Source organism: Phyllobates terribilis, unplaced genomic scaffold (genome assembly GCF_046119375.1).
Source record: "Phyllobates terribilis strain yellow unplaced genomic scaffold, ASM4611937v1 Scaffold_4__5_contigs__length_816908805, whole genome shotgun sequence".
Classification (NCBI taxonomy): domain Eukaryota; kingdom Metazoa; phylum Chordata; class Amphibia; order Anura; family Dendrobatidae; genus Phyllobates; species Phyllobates terribilis.
In genome coordinates, this window is record NW_027362764.1 from 491,642,917 (window position 1) to 491,660,730 (window position 17,814).

Consider the following 17,814-nt stretch of genomic DNA (forward strand, 5'->3'; position numbering starts at 1 on the left):
TATATATTAGATTGTAAGCTCCCAGGACAGGGTGTACATTATTCTGCATGCCCTCAGGAGCAGTCTGTACATTGTATATTAGATTGTAAGCTCCCAGGACAGGGTGTACATTATTCTGCATGCCCTCAAGAGCAGTCTGCATATTATATATTAGATTGTAAGCTCCCAGGACAGGGTGTACATTATTCTGCATACCCTCAGGAGCAGTCTGTATATTATATATTAGATTGTAAGCTCCTAGGACAGGGTGTACATTATTCTGCATGCCCTCAGGAGCAGTCTGTATATTGTATATTAGATTATAAACTCCTAGAAGCAGGGTGTACATTATTCTGCATGCCCTCAGGCGCAGTCTGTATATTATATATTAGATTGTAAGCTCCCAGGACAGGGTGTACATTATTCTGCATGCCCTCAGGAGCAGTCTGTATATTATATATTAGATTGTAAGCTCCTAGGACAGTGTGTGCATTATTCTGCATGCCCTCAGGAGCAGTCTGTATATTATATATTAGATTGTAAGCTCCTAGGACAGGGTGTACATTATTCTGCATGCCCTCAGGAGCAGTCTGTATATTATATATTAGATTGTAAGCTCCTAGGACAGGGTGTGCATTATTCTGCATGCCCTCAGGAGCAGTCTGTATGTTGTATATTAGATTGTAAGCTCCTAGGACAGGGTGTACATTATTCTGCATGCCCTCAGGAGCAGTCTGTATGTTGTATATTAGATTGTAAGCTCCTAGGACAGGGTGTACATTATTCTGCATGCCATCAGGAGCAGTCTGTATATTGTATATTAGATTGTAAGCTCATAGGACAGGGTGTGCATTATTCTGCATGCCCTCAGGAGCAGTCTGTACATTGTATATTAGATTGTAAGCTCATAGGACAGGGTGTGCATTATTCTGCATGCCCTCAAGAGCAGTCTGTACATTGTATATTAGATTGTAAGCTCCCAGGACAGGGTGTACATTATTCTGCATGCCCTCAGGAGCAGTCTGCATATAATATATATTAGATTGTAAGCTCCCAGGACAGGGTGTACATTATTCTGCATGCCCTCAGGAGCAGTCTGTACATTGTATATTAGATTGTAAGCTCCCAGGACAGGGTGTACATTATTCTGCATGCCCTCAGGAGCAGTCTGCATATTATATATTAGATTGTAAGCTCCCAGGACAGGGTGTACATTATTCTGCATACCCTCAGGAGCAGTCTGTATGTTGTATATTAGATTGTAAGCTCATAGGACAGGGTGTACATTATTCTGCATGCCCTCAGGAGCAGTCTGTATGTTGTATATTAGATTGTAAGCTCCTAGGACAGGGTGTACATTATTCTGCATGCCCTCAGGAGCAGTCTGTATATTATATACTAGATTCTAAGCTCCTAGAAGCAGGGTGTGCATTATTCTGCATGCCCTCAGGAGCAGTCTGTATATTATATATTAGATTGTAAGCTCCCAGGACAGGGAGTACATTATTCTGCATGCCCTCAGGAGCAGTCTGTATATTATATATTAGATTGTAAGCTCCTAGGACAGTGTGTGCATTATTCTGCATGCCCTCAGGAGCAGTCTGTATATTATATATTAGATTGTAAGCTCCTAGGACAGGGTGTACATTATTCTGCATGCCCTCAGGAGCAGTCTGTATATTATATATTAGATTGTAAGCTCCTAGGACAGGGTGTGCATTATTCTGCATGCCCTCAGGAGCAGTCTGTATGTTGTATATTAGATTGTAAGCTCCTAGGACAGGGTGTACATTATTCTGCATGCCCTCAGGAGCAGTCTGTATGTTGTATATTAGATTGTAAGCTCCTAGGACAGGGTGTACATTATTCTGCATGCCCTCAGGAGCAGTCTGTATATTGTATATTAGATTGTAAGCTCATAGGACAGGGTGTGCATTATTCTGCATGCCCTCAGGAGCAGTCTGTACATTGTATATTAGATTGTAAGCTCATAGGACAGGGTGTGCAATATTCTGCATGCCCTCAAGAGCAGTCTGTACATTGTATATTAGATTGTAAGCTCCCAGGACAGGGTGTACATTATTCTGCATGCCCTCAGGAGCAGTCTGCATATAATATATATTAGATTGTAAGCTCCCAGGACAGGGTGTACATTATTCTGCATGCCCTCAGGAGCAGTCTGTACATTGTATATTAGATTGTAAGCTCCCAGGACAGGGTGTACATTATTCTGCATGCCCTCAGGAGCAGTCTGCATATTATATATTAGATTGTAAGCTCCCAGGACAGGGTGTACATTATTCTGCATACCCTCAGGAGCAGTCTGTATATTATATATTAGATTGTAAGCTCCTAGGACAGGGTGTACATTATTCTGCATGCCCTCAGGCGCAGTCTGTATATTATATATTAGATTGTAAGCTCCCAGGACAGGGTGTACATTATTCTGCATGCCCTCAGGAGCAGTCTGTATATTATATATTAGATTGTAAGCTCCTAGGACAGTGTGTGCATTATTCTGCATGCCCTCAGGAGCAGTCTGTATATTATATATTAGATTGTAAGCTCCTAGGACAGGGTGTACATTATTCTGCATGCCCTCAGGAGCAGTCTGTATATTATATATTAGATTGTAAGCTCCTAGGACAGGGTGTGCATTATTCTGCATGCCCTCAGGAGCAGTCTGTATGTTGTATATTAGATTGTAAGCTCCTAGGACAGGGTGTACATTATTCTGCATGCCCTCAGGAGCAGTCTGTATGTTGTATATTAGATTGTAAGCTCCTAGGACAGGGTGTACATTATTCTGCATGCCATCAGGAGCAGTCTGTATATTGTATATTAGATTGTAAGCTCATAGGACAGGGTGTGCATTATTCTGCATGCCCTCAGGAGCAGTCTGTACATTGTATATTAGATTGTAAGCTCATAGGACAGGGTGTGCATTATTCTGCATGCCCTCAAGAGCAGTCTGTACATTGTATATTAGATTGTAAGCTCCCAGGACAGGGTGTACATTATTCTGCATGCCCTCAGGAGCAGTCTGCATATAATATATATTAGATTGTAAGCTCCCAGGACAGGGTGTACATTATTCTGCATGCCCTCAGGAGCAGTCTGTACATTGTATATTAGATTGTAAGCTCCCAGGACAGGGTGTACATTATTCTGCATGCCCTCAGGAGCAGTCTGCATATTATATATTAGATTGTAATCTCCCAGGACAGGGTGTACATTATTCTGCATACCCTCAGGAGCAGTCTGTATGTTGTATATTAGATTGTAAGCTCATAGGACAGGGTGTACATTATTCTGCATGCCCTCAGGAGCAGTCTGTATGTTGTATATTAGATTGTAAGCTCCTAGGACAGGGTGTACATTATTCTGCATGCCCTCAGGAGCAGTCTGTATATTATATACTAGATTCTAAGCTCCTAGAAGCAGGGTGTGCATTATTCTGCATGCCCTCAGGAGCAGCCTGTATAGTATATATTAGATTGTAAGCTCCTAGAAGCAGGGTGTGCATTATTCTGCATGCCCTCAGGAGCAGTCTGTATATTATATATTAGATTATAAACTCCTAGAAGCAGGGTGTACATTATTCTGCATGCCCTCAGGAGCAGTCTGTATATTATATATTAGATTGTAAGCTCCTAGGACAGGGTGTGCATTATTCTGCATGCCCTCAGGAGCAGTCTGTATATTATATATTAGATTGTAAGCTCCTAGGACAGGGTGTACATTATTCTGTATACTCTCAAGAGCAGTCTGTATATTATATATTAGATTGTAAGCTCCTAGGACAGGGTGTACATTATTCTGCATGCCCTCAGGAGCAGTCTGTATGTTGTATATTAGATTGTAAGCTCGTAGGACAGGGTGTACATTATTCTGTATGCCCTCAGGAGCAGTCTGTATATTATCTATTAGATTGTAAGCTCCTAGGACAGGGTGTGCATTATTCTGCATGCCCTCAGGAGCAGTCTGTATATTATATATTAGATTGTAAGGTCCTAAGACAGGGTGTGCATTATTCTGCATGCCCTCAGGAGCAGTCTGTATGTTGTATATTAGATTGTAAGCTCGTAGGACAGGGTGTACATTATTCTGTATGCCCTCAAGAGCAGTCTGTATATTATATATTAGATTGTAAGCTCCTAGGACAGGGTGTACATTATTCTGCATGCCCTCAGGAGCAGTCTGTATATTATATATTAGATTGTAAGCTCCTAGGAGCAGGGTGTACATTATTCTGCATACCCTCAGAAGCAGTTTGTATATTATCTATTAGATTGTAAGCTCCTAGGAGCAGGGTGTGCATTATTCTGCATGCCCTCAGGAGCAGTCTGTATATTATATATTAGATTGTAAGCTCCTAGGACAGGGTGTAGATTATTCTGCATGCCCTCAGAAGCAGTCTGTATACTGTATATTAGATTGCAAGCTCCTAGGAGAGGGTGTACATTATTCTGCATGCCCTCAGGAGCAGTCTGTATATTATATACTAGATTCTAAGCTCCTAGAAGCAGGGTGTGCATTATTCTGCATGCCCTCAGGAGCAGTCTGTATATTATATATTAGATTGTAAGCTCCTAGAAGCAGGGTGTGCATTATTCTGCATGCCCTCAGGAGCAGTCTGTATATTATATATTCGATTATAAACTCCTAGAAGCAGGGTGTACATTATTCTGCATGCCCTCAGGAGCAGTCTATATATTATATATTAGATTGTAAGCTCCTAGAACAGGGTGTGCATTATTCTGCATGCCCTCAGGAGCAGTCTGTATATTATATATTAGATTGTAAGCTCCTAGGACAGGGTGTACATTATTCTGCATGCCCTCAGGAGCAGTCTGTATATTATATATTAGATTGTAAACTCCTAGTAGCAGGGTGTGCATTATTCTGCATGCCCTCAGGAGCAGTCTGTATAATGTATATTAGATTGTAAGCTCCCAGGACAGGGTGTACATTATTCTGCATGCCCTCAGGAGCAGTCTGTATATTATATATTAGATTGTAAGCTCCTAGAAGCAGGGTGTGCATTATTCTGCATGCCCTCAGGAGCAGTCTGTATATTATATATTAGATTGTAAGCTCCTAGGAGAGGGTGTACATTATTCTGCATGCCCTCAGGAGCAGTCTGTATATTATATACTAGATTCTAAGCTCCTAGGACAGGGTGTACATTATTCTGCATGCCCTCAGGAGCAGTCTGTATATTATATATTAGATTGTAAGCTCCTAGGACAGGGTGTACATTATTCTGCATGCCCTTAGGAGCAGTCTGTATGTTGTATATTAGATTGTAAGCTCCTAGGACAGGGTGTACATTATTCTGCATGCCCTCAGGAGCAGTCTGTATATTATATATTAGATTGTAAGCTCCTAGGACAGGGTGTACATTATTCTGTATGCCCTCAGGAGCAGTCTGCATATTATATATTAGATTGTAAGCTCATAGGAGCAGGGTGTGCATTATTCTGCATGCCCTCAGGAGCAGTCTGTATATTATATATTAGATTGTAAGCTCCTAGGACAGGGTGTAGATTATTCTGCATGCCCTCAGAAGCAGTCTGTATACTGTATATTAGATTGCAAGCTCCTAGGAGAGGGTGTACATTATTCTGCATGCCCTCAGGAGCAGTCTGTATATTATATACTAGATTCTAAGCTCCTAGAAGCAGGGTGTGCATTATTCTGCATGCCCTCAGGAGCAGTCTGTATATTATATATTAGATTGTAAGCTCCTAGAAGCAGGGTGTGCATTATTCTGCATGCCCTCAGGAGCAGTCTGTATATTATATATTCGATTATAAACTCCTAGAAGCAGGGTGTACATTATTCTGCATGCCCTCAGGAGCAGTCTATATATTATATATTAGATTGTAAGCTCCTAGAACAGGGTGTGCATTATTCTGCATGCCCTCAGGAGCAGTCTGTATATTATATATTAGATTGTAAGCTCCTAGGACAGGGTGTACATTATTCTGCATGCCCTCAGGAGCAGTCTGTATATTATATATTAGATTGTAAACTCCTAGTAGCAGGGTGTGCATTATTCTGCATGCCCTCAGGAGCAGTCTGTATATTGTATATTAGATTGTAAGCTCCCAGGACAGGGTGTACATTATTCTGCATGCCCTCAGGAGCAGTCTGTATATTATATATTAGATTGTAAGCTCCTAGAAGCAGGGTGTGCATTATTCTGCATGCCCTCAGGAGCAGTCTGTATATTATATATTAGATTGTAAGCTCCTAGGAGAGGGTGTACATTATTCTGCATGCCCTCAGGAGCAGTCTGTATATTATATACTAGATTGTAAGCTCCTAGGACAGGGTGTACATTATTCTGCATGCCCTCAGGAGCAGTCTGTATATTATATATTAGATTGTAAGCTCCTAGGACAGGGTGTACATTATTCTGCATGCCCTTAGGAGCAGTCTGTATGTTGTATATTAGATTGTAAGCTCCTAGGACAGGGTGTACATTATTCTGCATGCCCTCAGGAGCAGTCTGTATATTATATATTAGATTGTAAGCTCCTAGGACAGGGTGTACATTATTCTGTATGCCCTCAGGAGCAGTCTGCATATTATATATTAGATTGTAAGCTCATAGGACAGGGTGTGCATTATTCTGCATGCCTTCAGGAGCAGTCTATATATTATATATTCGATTGTAAGCTCCTAGGACAGGGTGTGCATTATTCTGCATGCCCTCAGGAGCAGTCTGTATATTGTATATTAGATTGTAAGCTCCTAGGAGAGGGTGTGCATTATTGTGCATGCCCTCAGGAGCAGCCTGTATATTATATATTAGATTGTAAGCTCCTAGGACAGGGTGTACATTATTCTGTATGCTCTCAGGAGCAGCCTGTATATTATATATTAGATTGTAAGCTCCTAGAAGCAGGGTGTACATTATTCTGCATGCCCTCAGGAGCCGTCTGTATATTGTATTTTAGATTGTAAGCTCCTAGAAGCAGGGTGTGCATTATTCTGTATGCCCTCAGGAGCAGCCTGTATATTATATATTAGATTGTAAGCTCCTAGGAGCAGGCTGTGCATTATTCTGCATGCCCTCAGGAGCCGTCTGTATATTGTATTTTAGATTGTAAGCTCCTAGAAGCAGGGTGTGCATTATTCTGCATGCCCTCAGGAGCAGTCTGTATATTATATATTAGATTGTAAGCTCCCAGGACAGGGTGTACATTATTCTGCATGCCCTCAGGAGAAGTCTGTATATTATATATTAGATTGTAAGCTCCTAGGACAGGGTGTACATTATTCTGCATGCCCTCAGGAGCAGCCTGTATATTGTGTATTAGATTGTACGCTCCTAGGACAGGGTGTGCATTCTGTATGCCCTCAGGAGCAGCCTGTATATTATATATTAGATTGTAAGCTCCTAGGACAGGGTGTACATTATTCTGCATGCCCTCAGGAGAAGTCTGTATATTATATATTAGACAATTAACCATATATTCATCAGGTGCATAGTAATAAACCACTCTACCCAAGTTTGGGTCCCAAAATATGAGAAAGTGGAAGTATATGCCACTCCATACGATAAATATGCATGCTACCACAAACCACAGGAGTTTTGTTGGCAATAATAAAAAGGCAAATATTTTATTAAACATATACAAACATAGGACATACAAGAAGGAACAACCCGGCATGAAAAGTGGGGCTGCATAAATACATATATGTAGATACACCAATCATAAAGAGTAAAAGTAACAATGGATAAAAACAAGTGCCGCAATATTGAACCCTTCGTGGGATAGTTGTCAGAGTGCTGTATACGGTAAAAGTCTAAAGAAAATCTAAAGTTCTAAAGAACATTTTGTATATTTAGTGTAACAAATCGTATAAGCACATAGACTCCTAAGATCAAAATTCAAATCATGATATTGCACGCTTACCCATTGTTAAATAGCAGCCACACAAGAAAAAAATCCCCAACGCACGTTTCGCTTTGAGTATTTGATCGCTTCCTCGGGGGGAATGCAAAAAAGGACCTTCCATGCCGATTTAAGTATGTTCAGGACCTGCGATCACATGGTCACAATGGACCAATCACGTAATGGTATATCGGCGCATGCGCACTGAGCCGTGTGCGTCAGCCGCACCGCCCACGGCTATCAAGGCAGACTGCACGTGTCCGGAAGAGCAAGGTGAGTAACCATAGCTCCCAGACAACAAACAGGCTCCATACAGATGCCGGGGGCGGAGCGGGGACAACAGACAGCGCAGTACACACGCGCACACCATTCAACACAGATTAATGGCAACAACTAATACATATATTTGTAGGAGAAGGCACCAAATGACAATTGTAAATCCAGTCAAAGTGGTATGAATTCATAAATTGAAGGATGATGCCAATTCATGATGCAGGATAATAAATCAAGCTATGGAAGAAAAAGAAAAAAATAAATATACACAGGACAAGTAGCATAATAAAACATAAAAAATGTGGAAACATAAAATAATAAAAATGAATATACCAAAGGGTTACTGTTGTTCACAAAAACGGGGCGAAGCTTAACGTTTCGTTAAGACCATTGGGAAACATAGTTCCCAGTTCTATTATCCATTTGGCCTCTCTCTGAGCTAGAAGTTTTTTTATATTGCCTCCTCGGATGCCACCATGGATGGCCTCAATTCCCCGTACCATGAAGGTTTTGGGGTTACTATCATGATGTTGCCTAAAATGGCGTGGGATAGTTACTACTTAAAACCTATGGTGGAAACCTTACCGTCATTTGTTAGGGACACGACGGACGTGCTGGGAAGGGTGGACGGGATCTTTGTGGAATCAGATATGTTGTTGGTTACTGCGGATATTGAATCCCTTTACACCTGCATTGACCATGAAGATGGCATTAGAGCGGTCCGCTTCTTCCTGGGGAGTTCAAACTGGGACAGCCAATTGGGTGATTTGGTCCTTGAGTTGCTCCGGTTTGTGTTAACACACAATTTTTTTGTTTTTAAAGACACTTTCTATTTGCAGAGACGCGGCACTGCCATGGGGGCGGCCTGTGCGCCCGCGTACGCAAACCTTTTCCTTGGTTTTTGGGAGAGGTGTTTGTTTGGTGATGCGGGGGCGCGGGGCGCCGACCATGTGCAGTGCTGGCTAAGATATATCGATGATCTTTTCATTATTTGGCAAGGCACCGCCTCTGAGCTGGAGCAATTCATGGACCAACTTAATGACAACCCCTTTAACATTAAACTGACCTTCCAATATAGTGCTAAAAAAATTGATTTTTTGGATATTTCCCTTGAGGTAGACGAACAAGGATATATCCAAACTGATGTCTATCGTAAATCCACATCAGTGAATGCATTATTACATGCCGATTCAGCACATAATGTTTCTACAGTCAGGGCTGTCCCAGTTGGTCAATTTCTCAGGATGAAGCGGATTTGCTCTTCTGAGGCTAAATTTGAGGAACAGGCTATGGACCTTTTCCAACGGTTTGCGGAGAGAGGCTACAGCAAACGTTGTGTTAAACAAGGGTATAGGAGAGCGAGGGCTACCTCACGTAATAAATTGTTAGGCCCCATTATTAAATCAAAGGAAAATTTTGGACCACCTACATTTATCTCCACATATAATCAAGACTGGTCACTTATGAGAACAATTATGCAACGACATTGGTCGATCTTATTGACTGAACCTTCATTGGCTCCGTATATTTCAGCATCTCCTCTTATGACCTCCAGGAGGTGCAGAAATATTAAAGATATTCTGGTTAAAAGTCACTATGTTGCGCCTAGACCTAATCCTTTTGGGTCAAGGGGACCAAGAAAGGGATGTGTGCCATGTGGTCACTGTCTGGCGTGCACCATTGTCTCTCGCAGTACTGAGTTCTCTAACTCCTCGGGAAACCGCAACTATAAGATTAATGAATTCATCTCATGTGGAACCTCTAATGTTGTATACCATGCAACCTGCGGGTGTGGAAAAATATACATCGGACTCACATCTAGAGAAATGCGGGTTAGGATTAGGGAGCATGTGAGAGACATTGGTGCAGCAAGGACGGTGACAGACATCCCTTCTTTAAAAACTATCCCACGCCATTTTAGGCAACATCATGATAGTAACCCCAAAACCTTCATGGTACGGGGAATTGAGGCCATCCATGGTGGCATCCGAGGAGGCAATATAAAAAACTTCTAGCTCAGAGAGAGGCCAAATGGATAATAGAACTGGGAACTATGTTTCCCAATGGTCTTAACGAAACGTTAAGCTTCGCCCCGTTTTTGTGAACAACAGTAACCCTTTGGTATATTCATTTTTATTATTTTATGTTTCCACATTTTTTATGTTTTATTATGCTACTTGTCCTGTGTATATTTATTTTTTTCTTTTTCTTCCATAGCTTGATTTATTATCCTGCATCATGAATTGGCATCATCCTTCAATTTATGAATTCATACCACTTTGACTGGATTTACAATTGTCATTTGGTGCCTTCTCCTACAAATATATGTATTAGTTGTTGCCATTAATCTGTGTTGAATGGTGTGCGCGTGTGTACTGCGCTGTCTGTTGTCCCCGCTCCGCCCCCGGCATCTGTATGGAGCCTGTTTGTTGTCTGGGAGCTATGGTTACTCACCTTGCTCTTCCGGACACGTGCAGTCTGCCTTGATAGCCGTGGGCGGTGCGGCTGACGCACACGGCTCAGTGCGCATGCGCCGATATACCATTACGTGATTGGTCCATTGTGACCATGTGATCGCAGGTCCTGAACATACTTAAATCGGCATGGAAGGTCCTTTTTTGCATTCCCCCCGAGGAAGCGATCAAATACTCAAAGCGAAACGTGCGTTGGGGATTTTTTTCTTGTGTGGCTGCTATTTAACAATGGGTAAGCGTGCAATATCATGATTTGAATTTTGATCTTAGGAGTCTATGTGCTTATACGATTTGTTACACTAAATATACAAAATGTTCTTTAGAACTTTAGATTTTCTTTAGACTTTTACCGTATACAGCACTCTGACAACTATCCCACGAAGGGTTCAATATTGCGGCACTTGTTTTTATCCATTGTTACTTTTACTCTTTATGATTGGTGTATCTACATATATGTATTTATGCAGCCCCACTTTTCATGCCGGGTTGTTCCTTCTTGTATGTCCTATGTTTGTATATGTTTAATAAAATATTTGCCTTTTTATTATTGCCAACAAAACTCCTGTGGTTTGTGGTAGCATGCATATTATATATTAGATTGTAAGCTCCTAGGACAGGGTGTGCATTATTCTGCATGCCCTCAGGAGCAGCCTGTATATTGTATATTAGATTGTAAGCTCCTAGGACAGGGTGTACATTATTCTGTATGCCCTCAGGAGCAGCCTGTATATTATATATTAGATTGTAAGCTCCTCTTGAGCAGGGTGTATTTTTCTTTTCCTTCCCACCCAGGGTCGGCTCTCCTGAGCTTATAATACATGCAGATATACAGCAATATGCAGCAGGACAGACGTGATCCAGGGAAATATCCGATTGCCATAACTGGGGTCAGGAAGGAATTTTTTTCCCCCCTGAGGCAGAACTCTCCAGGGGGTTTCTTCGCCTTCCTCTGGGTCTTTGGGTCCAGTGGCTCTCAGCCGGTCCTCAATGACCACAGCCAGTTCTGTGGTCTCTATGGGGCCTGACCTGAGAGACATTGCGATCATAGTTTAATTTCTTAAAGGGCCAGTAATATTTTTATTACAATGTTGCTTATTGCTATTCCAATAAAAAATAAAAAGAAAGAAAATGAAAGTGTCATGTGAGTTTTTTTGTTGTCTTTTTCTTTTACACAGTTACAATGATGGGAGTGATCATTACTACCCTCAATATTCCTCAAGTAGAACCAGGAATTATGGGGGGGGCATTTACAGACAGCAGACCACATATATCTCCACCCATTGTGGTATCATAATGTCAGCTCCTGTCCCAAGTTACATTACAACTGTTATGGGGGCCGATCTCTGTGATGGGGGCAGGGTACTAAAATAGTATATGTGCTACACAACAAACTACCCGAGAGAAGACTGAAGACCGGGACACACAGCGGCCGAAGACGAGACACAAGCAGTGTCGGACTGGGGTGCCAAGGGCCCACCAGTAACCAACTCCAGGGCCCCACTCTTCAGCTTCATGCAAATGTCACATTATCCTCAATCACAAATGTATATAACAATGAACTGGGTAGATTGTTAAATTAATAAAATGCTGCCTTTGGCCGTACATAGTGAGTCAAGTATATTGTGCCAAGTGCTGATCATATAAGTGGGTGGTGGCTAATCTTGCACAGTGGCCCACCGGAGGATTCTCCTGTTCTCCTGTGGGCCATTCCAAGCCTGTCTGGAGCTCTCATCTCCAGGTACACCCAATGCTGAATGAGCCAGAAGGCTGTGTATTTACCTTCTGGACTCCACCCTGGAGTGGAGATATGGTGAACAGCCTCCCACACTCTTCATCTGTTCTCTAAACTTAGCCCTTAACATTGCCAATTAACCCCTCTCAGCACTTAGTGTGCTGGAGCATTTTCCTAGGTTCATATCACTGAAGCTAATAACCTCAGTGAAACATATCTCCACTCCAGTACTTTGCTAGTGAATTTGTCATAACTGGTAAACATGAACAGCACAATAATTGCATCCATGTATGGCACAGGTGTCTTCCACATAGAGACCCAGAAGCAATTGGAAAGTAGTTAAAAATTCGATCTATGTAACCAGGCAATGAAAGCACTAGCAGTCTTAAAGGGAAAATGTCAAGAAAATCCTTTCTTAAGAATAGTACTACAAAATCAAAACAGCTTCTGGACTTAATACACACAGATGTTTATGGTCCAATGAGTACTCAAATTCCTGTAAAGAAGAGATATTTTCTCACATTTATCGATGATTATTCCAGATACACAGTTGTCTATCTGCTTCACAGAAAAGATGAAGTTCCAGAGAAACTTGAAATATAGCAAATTTGGGAGAATACCAAAAATTCTGCGTGCAGATAATGGAACTAAATCTACAAGTAATGAGACATAAAGCATTTTAACGAAAAATGGAATTGTATTTCAGACAACTGTACCATACAACCCTGAACAAAATTTTGTAGCGGAAAGAAGGAATCCAACACATTGTGAAAGTGGAAGAAGTATGCTATTTGATGCAGATTTGCCAACAAGATATTGGGGTGAAGCAATCATGACAGCTTGCTATCTTCAAAACAGACTACTAGGTAAAGCTACTGAGAAAACTTAATTTTAGTAATGGAACAGCAAGAAGCCTGAACTATGTTATGGAGACCCTCTTTGTTATTAGGGAGAACTTTGGAATAGACAGCAAAGGGTCTTCACATTGCCAGTGAGATTCAAATTAACATACTTCATCGATGAAGGGAGAGAGACAAAATACATGCGACATGCATTGTCAGCAGGTAGAGTCTTCTGTGTGGCAACTAAGACTCACCACATTTATCAGCTAGACAAAAACTGAACTACAATTTTTAAATACAACTGAACAGGAAACCAAAATAGACAATCAGTGATAACACACGTCCCTTGGCCCAACGTAAAACCTTCTTGTCAGGGAATTCACAGGAAACCAGTATCTTAGTCAGACATTCCATGATGCAAGTTTTTTTAAGCAAAGGCTTTAGACATAGAATAGATTGTTTTCCTAAATAATAATAATGAAGCTAGATATAAAAAATTAACCATAACACCTCCTCCCTTTTTATTATTTTACAAAACAATGTATTCATCAGCTACTTCCCCATGCTATAAAAGCCTGGAGGGGGCGAATCCTGTTCACCGACAAATATCTTGCTTGTAAATCTCATCATATATGTTTATAGGAGAAGTGGTATTATATTTTGCAGGCCTGTGATGCTTAATCTTGCGTGTTTTCTTGCATAGTCTCTTAATAGTCTTAATAGCAAATATACTAATCCTGGCAACTATATACAGTAGTAATATCAAAATTCCTATTTGTAGAATACCTTGTAGGATGCCCATTAGCCATCCACCTATACCCTTGAACCAACTGACAAGATTAAGAAATGAGAAAGTGTCGCTCCACCAGGAATCTTTGTTGACATGATGTTCTTGGAGCCACGCATCCCTCATTTCTCTAACTATCTCTATCTTGGTCTTTACCTGGAAATTTCCTGCATGGTCTATGTAGTGGCAACAGGTAGGGCCTATTATCTGACACATCCCGCCCTCTCTAGCAGTCAAGTAATCTAGCCCTATGGTGTGTTGGTTAGTAACTGCAATTAGTAGTTTCTGTACAATATTAGATGTATTGAGAACGTCAAGAATCTGGAAGATCTGGTCATCTAGATAATCAGTCGCTTCTACCAACTTATCCCACATTTTCATTATGAATGGGTAAATGAATAAGACACTAAAAAATTTGTTAGCCACCCCCCATTTCAACAAGATGTGGTTTACCATTTGGCCTGGGCTTGTCGTCTGCAGCTCGTCTGTACAGTGTGTGTAGAGGGATTGATTTAATATCTACTCTTGTGTGTAGTACTATAAAAGTAGAAGGTGTCAGAAAGGCCAGTGTGCAAACTCCTGTGAAATTGTTGGGTAACCACTTGTAAGCCTGATGTCCACATACAATATATAAACTCTCTGGTGCTCCAGCAACAGTGTTGTTGAACAGACTAGCAATCCATTTAGATAACAAGGTGGTGCTTAATTTTTCCATAATTTTTCCCTGATACTGAGTGTCATTTGAGGTAAAACCTGATATTAGATTTTGCAAGTTGACATTTACACAATGAAGCTTAGGATTGAGAGTGGCATCAACCGCTATACACTGCGTAGTAGTGGTAGCAGATCCATTATACTCTGAATAGTCAGCTGAAACGAAAGGAAACCCTCTAAATTTTATCTGAATACAGCTGCAAGAGGTAAAGTTTGGATAACAGGAGAGGTCGACACGACTGGTCGCCCAAGGCATTTCAGTCTGACTTAGAGGCAGACCACTCCTTTTAAACAACAACCATGGCTGTCACCCAAGCAGCTACAGTTAGACCTACAGCCTTCTTTTTTCTTGTAGTTCTTAGTCTAATAGGAAAAGTGTAGTTACTTAAGTAAAACATTTCTTTCAAAGTCACTGGAATAGCTAAATAAGGCATAGTATTGGAGGATATTGGACTATGGGTGCATATCCAACAGTTCTTAGGACGGTCATTAGAGTTCATGTCTTGGAGTAAGACTTTGTGATGCTTTGTCAGTTTGTTATCCCAGATCTCTTTAAGTACTTCATGGAGCGTTAAGGCCCCGTCACACTAAGCGATGCAGCAGCGATCCCGACAACGATATGACCTGTCAGTGATCGTTGCTGCGTCGCTAATACATCGCTGGTGAGCTGTCAAACAGGCAGGCTCACCAGCGATCAGGGGAGCAGCGATATCGTGGAAAGAATCGTTCCAAGATGTCCTGCTCCCGGTTACCAGCTTGCTGCTGAAGCAGGAGCAGGCTCGTAACCATGATAAACATCGGGTTACTAAGTGTGCGTGTGCCCCTAGTAACCCGCTGTTTACCATGGATACCACTCTGCTACCGTGCTCGGGAGGTTACCGTTCACCTTAGCAGAGTCGTATCCATGATAAACATCGGGTTACTAAGTGCGCGTATGCCCCTAGTAACCCGCTGTTTACCATGGATACCACTCTGCTACCGTGCTCGGGAGGTTACCGTTCACCTTAGCAGAGTCGTATCCATGATAAACATCGGGTTACTAGGGGCATACGCGCACTTAGTAACCCGATGTTTATCATGGATACGACTCTGCTAAGGTGAGCGGTAACCTCCCGCGCACCGTAGCAGAGTGGTATCCATGGTAAACAGCGGGTTACTAAGTGCGCGCGTGCCCCTAGTAACCCGATGTTTACCATGGATACCAGCCTGATCGTTGGTCCCGCTGGTCACACACAGCGATGTGTGCCGGCCAGCAGGAGGCCAACGACCAAAAAATGGTCCAGGACACTTTGCAGCGATCAGCGACCTCACAGCAGGGGCCTGATCGTTGCAAAGTGTCACACATAGCGACATCGCTGGTGAGGTCGCTGTTGCGTCACCAAAACCTTGACTCAGCAGAGATCTCGCTAGCGATATCGCTATGTGAGACGGGGGCTTCAGGGCAACGGGTACGGTTGTTATCACCATAGTCCAAACAAACAAGGTCATCATCTTTGCTGCTGCTGGGGTTCAAAACCTTTTTACAATGACTGGCGTGGATCCAAGTGTCCTTGCCTTGAAGCTTGACAGAAGTGGCAGTGGTTAACAGCACTTGGAATGGTTCACTCTATCTGGGCTCCAGTGGTCTCCTCATATGTCTCTTTACCACGACCCAGTCTCCAGGTACCAAAGTGTGTGTTCCGCTGAGGCAATTGGGGTCTGGGACAGAGGAAAGAACATGATTATGAGTAACAGTCAAATGTTTATGCAACTCCAGAACATATTCAGTGGGAGAACCATAGGAGGCCTGCAGCTGCTGTGGGAAATACAACCCTGTGTTAGGGACACTAACAAACAGTATTTCATATGGGGACAGCTTCTCCCTCCCCCTTGGGGCGGTCCTCACTAAATACAATGCAATGGGCAAACAATCTACCCAGGACAAGTGTGTTTCTTCCATGCACTTTTGGATTTTTAGTTTCAAGGTACCATTGAGGCGTTCCACCTTCCCACTACTTTGTGGATGATAGGGAACATGGAAGGCCTGTTCTATCCCAAGAGTGACCATGATTTGTTTCATTAGTTCCCCAGTAAAGTGGGTTCCTCTGTCACTTTATATAGTTTCGGGCACCCCATATCTACAAACCACCTCACTGATAATTTTTTAGCAGTAGTTTTTGTGTTTGCTTTAGTCACCGCCCAAGCTTCTGTCCACCCAGAGAAAAGGTCAATGCATACCAAGGCATAGTTGACGCGCCTCCTGGGCCGTGGGGTACTCGGTAGCCGGGCCGGTCGTTGCTAGGGTAGATGTCACAGTGGCGGTGACCCACTCTGTGACCCAGGGCGGTCAATAAAAGGGGATTTATAGTTTTTATATTTAATGTTCGTGACGCCACCTGTGGTATACGGCTATAAGGAGCCGCCACTGCGGAGCAGTCCTCTGGAGCTGTTGGTAATGCAGCAGAGTTGGTTCAGCTCTCCACAGGTAGATCTAAGCTCCAGGGCGGAGCTGTGGTGATGTTAGATGAGGTAGATGTTGTTGTGCAGTGTGGTGCAGGGGATGATGGCGCAGCAATCATTCACAGAGACAGTGGGGTTCAGTCTTCAGGGTTTTACTCACAGTTGTTAAGTTCCTCAGGTTACACTTACCAGATTATAACCGCCCACGTCATCCTGTGTTCACCAAGGAAGGGGTTCAGCAATCCCTCAGATAATTCAAGAGCACTTAACGGGACCCCTTTCTGTGTGCCTTTCTCAGTCGTCTTCCTGCGCTGGCTCTCACCCTCCTGTCCTGCGCCTCACAATCAGTGTCCCAAGCCGGTAGCCTCGGATCTTGTCGCGCGACCTGCAGTCCCCTGGACCCTTTGTGGCCACCTTTTCGGCGATGTAATTGTGGCTGTGGAAACTGCACCCTAAAAGTACAGAAGCCTCCGGTTTCTAGCTGAATGTTGCAATTCTCACTAGTTAGGGGCCGGTCCCCCCTGCGGCTTGATCCCTCCAAGTCCTGGTAGATTTGGGCGTACGGGTGGCCTCCAGCACTTCCCATACCCCTAGGATCCCCTCATTCCTTCTGGAGCCTTCCTTCCTGCTCCTCTCCTCAGTCAGTCTCACCTCCTGGGCCTCT